We start from the raw sequence: 5,297 nt of genomic DNA, 5'->3' as shown, positions 1-5,297 counted from the left end.
TGTATCCTTCTGACCTTCTTATTGACGATGAAACACAGAAATTGCATCGGAATTAAATACAAGAGGCACAATGCCGAATTAAGTACAAGAAGACTGACTCTTCTTCCTGTCTATGTTTTGAACCATTCCTGTGACACTAGTAATAGATTCCGATGCTTCAGTTCGGGTTTACTGTATCCCTTGGACTTTCTTATTGACGATGAAACTCAGAAATTGCGTCGGAATTAAATAAAAAAGGCACAATGCCGACTTAAGTACAAGAAGACTGACTCATCTCACTGTCTATGTTTTGAACCATTCCTGTGACACTAGTAATAGATTCCGATGCTTCACTCTAGGTTTACTGTATCCCTTGGACCTTCTTATTGACGATGAAACACAGCAATTGTATCGGAATTAAATGGAGAAGGCACAATGCCGACATAAGTACAAGAAGACTGACTCTTCCTACTTTCTATGTTTTTACCATTCCTGTGACACTAGTTATAGATTCCGATGCTTCACTTCAGGTTTACCGTATCCCTCTGACCTTCTTATTGACGATGAAACACAGAAATTGCAACGGAATTAAATACAAAAGGGACAATGCCGACTTAAGTACAAGAAGACTGACTCTTCTTACTGTCTACGATTTGAACCATCCCTGTGACACTAGTTACAGATTCCGATGATTCACACCAGGTTTACTGTATCCCTTGGACCTTCTCATTTACGATGAAACACAGAAATTGCATCGGAATTAAATACAAAAGCCACAATGCCGACTTAAGTACAAGAAGACTGACTCTTCCTACTGTCTATGATTTGAACCATTCCTGTGACACTAGTTTCAGATTCCGATGCTTCACTTCAGGTTTACTGTATCCTTCTGACCTTCTTATTGACGATGAAACACAGAAATTGCATCGGAATTAAATACAAGAGGCACAATGCCGAATTAAGTACAAGAAGACTGACTCTTCTTCCTGTCTATGTTTTGAACCATTCCTGTGACACTAGTAATAGATTCCGATGCTTCAGTTCGGGTTTACTGTATCCCTTGGACTTTCTTATTGACGATGAAACACAGAAATTGCGTCGGAATTAAATAAAAAAGGCACAATGCCGACTTAAGTACAAGAAGACTGACTCATCTCACTGTCTATGTTTTGAACCATTCCTGTGACACTAGTTTCAGATTCTGATGCTTCAGTGCAGGTTTACTGTATCCCTGTGACCTTCTTATTGACAATGAAACACAGAAATTACATCGGAATTAAATACAAAAGGCATAATGCCGACTTAAGTACAAGAACACTGACTCTTCTTACTGAAAATGCTTTGAACCATTCCTGTGACACTAGTTATAGATTCCGATGCTTCACTTCAGGTTTACTGTATACCTTGGACCTTCTTATTGACGATGAAACACAGCAATTGTATCGGAATTAAATGGAGAAGGCACAATGCCGACATAAGTACAAGAAGACTGACTCTTGCTACTGTCTATGATTTGAACCATTCCTGTGACACTAGTTTCAGATTCCGATGCTTCACTTCAGGTTTACTGTATCCTTCTGACCTTCTTATTGACGATGAAACACAGAAATTGCATCGGAATTAAATACAAGAGGCACAATGCCGAATTAAGTACAAGAAGACTGACTCTTCTTCCTGTCTATGTTTTGAACCATTCCTGTGACACTAGTAATAGATTCCGATGCTTCAGTTCGGGTTTACTGTATCCCTTGGACTTTCTTATTGACGATGAAACTCAGAAATTGCGTCGGAATTAAATAAAAAAGGCACAATGCCGACTTAAGTACAAGAAGACTGACTCATCTCACTGTCTATGTTTTGAACCATTCCTGTGACACTAGTAATAGATTCCGATGCTTCACTCTAGGTTTACTGTATCCCTTGGACCTTCTTATTGACGATGAAACACAGCAATTGTATCGGAATTAAATGGAGAAGGCACAATGCCGACATAAGTACAAGAAGACTGACTCTTCCTACTTTCTATGTTTTTACCATTCCTGTGACACTAGTTATAGATTCCGATGCTTCACTTCAGGTTTACCGTATCCCTCTGACCTTCTTATTGACGATGAAACACAGAAATTGCAACGGAATTAAATACAAAAGGGACAATGCCGACTTAAGTACAAGAAGACTGACTCTTCTTACTGTCTACGATTTGAACCATCCCTGTGACACTAGTTACAGATTCCGATGATTCACACCAGGTTTACTGTATCCCTTGGACCTTCTCATTTACGATGAAACACAGAAATTGCATCGGAATTAAATACAAAAGCCACAATGCCGACTTAAGTACAAGAAGACTGACTCTTCCTACTGTCTATGATTTGAACCATTCCTGTGACACTAGTTTCAGATTCCGATGCTTCACTTCAGGTTTACTGTATCCTTCTGACCTTCTTATTGACGATGAAACACAGAAATTGCATCGGAATTAAATACAAGAGGCACAATGCCGAATTAAGTACAAGAAGACTGACTCTTCTTCCTGTCTATGTTTTGAACCATTCCTGTGACACTAGTAATAGATTCCGATGCTTCAGTTCGGGTTTACTGTATCCCTTGGACTTTCTTATTGACGATGAAACACAGAAATTGCGTCGGAATTAAATAAAAAAGGCACAATGCCGACTTAAGTACAAGAAGACTGACTCATCTCACTGTCTATGTTTTGAACCATTCCTGTGACACTAGTTTCAGATTCTGATGCTTCAGTGCAGGTTTACTGTATCCCTGTGACCTTCTTATTGACAATGAAACACAGAAATTACATCGGAATTAAATACAAAAGGCATAATGCCGACTTAAGTACAAGAACACTGACTCTTCTTACTGAAAATGCTTTGAACCATTCCTGTGACACTAGTTATAGATTCCGATGATTCACTTCAGGTTTACTGCATCCCTTGGACCTTCGTATTGACGATGAAGCACAACTATTGCGTCGGAATTCGTTAGAGAAGGCACAATGCCGACTTAAGTACAAGAAGACTGACTCTTCCTACTTTGTATGTTTTTGCCATTCCTGTGACACTAGTTATGGATTCCGATGCTTCACTTCAGGTTTATTGTATCCCTCTAACCTTCTTATTGACGATGAAACACAGAAATTGCAACGGAATTAAATTCAAAAGGGACAATGCCGACTAAAGTACAAGAAGACTGACTCTTCTTCTGTCTATGTTTTGAACCATTCCTGTGACACTAGTTACAGATTCCGATGCTTCACTTCAGGTTTACTCTATCCCTCAGACCTTCTTATTTACGATGAAACACAGAAATTGCATCGGAATAAAATACAAAAAGCACAATGCCGAATTAAGTACAATAAGACTGACTCTTCCTACTGTCTATGTTTTGAACCATTCCTGTGACACTAGTTATAGATTCCGATGCTTCACTTCAGATTTACTGTATCCCTCTGACGTTCTTATTGACGATGGAACACAGAAATTGCGTCGGAATTAAATACAAAATGCACAATGCCAAATTAAGTACAAGAAGACTGACTCTTCTTACTGTCTATGTTTGAACGATTCCTGTGACACTAGTAATAGATTCCGATGCTTCACTCTAGGTATACTGTATCCCTTGGACCTTCTTATTGACGATGAAACACAGAAATTGCGTCGGAATTAAATAAAAAAGGCACAATGCCGACTTAAGTACAAGAAGACTGACTCATCTTACTCTCTATGTTTTGAACCATTCCTGTAACACTAGTTACAGATTCCGATGCTTCACTGCAGGTTTACTGTATCCCTTGGACCTTCTTATTGACGATGAAACACAGAAATTGCGTCGGAATTAAATAAAAAAGGCACAATGCCGAATTAAGTACAAGAAGACTGACTCTTCTTGCTGTCTATGTTTGAACCATTCCTGTGACACTAGTAATAGATTCCGATGCTTCACTCTAGGTTTACTGTATCCCTTGGACCTTCTTATTGACGATGAAACACAGCAATTGTATCGGAATTAAATGGAGAAGGCACAATGCCGACATAAGTACAAGAAGACTGACTCTTCCTACTTTCTATGTTTTTGCCATTCCTGTGACACTAGTTATAGATTCCGATGCTTCACTTCAGGTTTACCGTATCCCTCTGACCTTCTTATTGACGATGAAACACAGAAATTGCAACGGAATTAAATACAAAGGGGACAATGCCGACTTAAGTACAAGAAGACTGACTCTTCTTACTGTCTACGATTTGAACCATCCCTGTGACACTAGTTACAGATTCCGATGATTCACACCAGGTTTACTGTATCCCTTGGACCTTCTCATTTACGATGAAACACAGAAATTGCATCGGAATTTAATACAAAAGGCACAATGGCGACTTAAGTACAAGAAGACTGACTCTTCTTACTGACTATGTTTTAAACGATTCCTGTGATACTAGTTATATATTCCGGAGCTTCACTTCAGGTTTCCTGGACCCCTTGGACCTACTTATTGACGATGAAACACAGAAATTGCATCGGAATTAAATACAAAAGCCACAATGCCGACTTAAGTACAAGAAGACTGACTCTTCCTACTGTCTATGATTTGAACCATTCCTGTGACACTAGTTTCAGATTCCGATGCTTCACTTCAGGTTTACTGTATCCCTCTGACCTTCTTATTGACGATGAAACACAGAAATTGCATCGGAATTAAATACAAATGGAACAATGCCGACTTAAGTACAAGAAGACTGACTCTTCTCACTGTCTATGTTTGAACCATTCCTTTGACACTAGTTATAGATTCCGATGCTTCAGTTCGGGTATACTGTATCCCCCAGACCTTCTTAGTGACGATGAAACACAGAAATTGCAACGGAATAAAATACAAAAGGCACAATGCCGAATTAAGTACAATAACACTGACTCTTCCTACTGTCTATGTTTTGAACCATTACTGTGACACTAGTTATAGATTCCGATGCTTCACTTCAGATTTACTGTATCCCTCTGACGTTCTTATTGACGATGGAACACAGAAATTGCGTCGGAATTAAATACAAAATGCACAATGCCAAATTAAGTACAAGAAGACTGACTCTTCTTACTGTCTATGTTTGAACCATTCCTGTGACACTAGTAATAGATTCCGATGCTTCACTCTAGGTTTACTGTATCCCTTGGACCTTCTTATTGACGATGAAACACAGAAATTGCGTCGGAATTAAATAAAAAAGGCACAATGCCGACTTAAGTACAAGAAGACTGACTCATCTTACTGTCTATGTTTTGAACCATTCCTGTGACACTAGTTACAG

This window comes from Schistocerca piceifrons, unplaced genomic scaffold, assembly GCF_021461385.2.
Source record: "Schistocerca piceifrons isolate TAMUIC-IGC-003096 unplaced genomic scaffold, iqSchPice1.1 HiC_scaffold_1544, whole genome shotgun sequence".
In the NCBI taxonomy this organism is placed as follows: Eukaryota; Metazoa; Arthropoda; class Insecta; order Orthoptera; family Acrididae; genus Schistocerca; species Schistocerca piceifrons.
Note: the sequence above shows the minus strand (reverse complement) of the source record.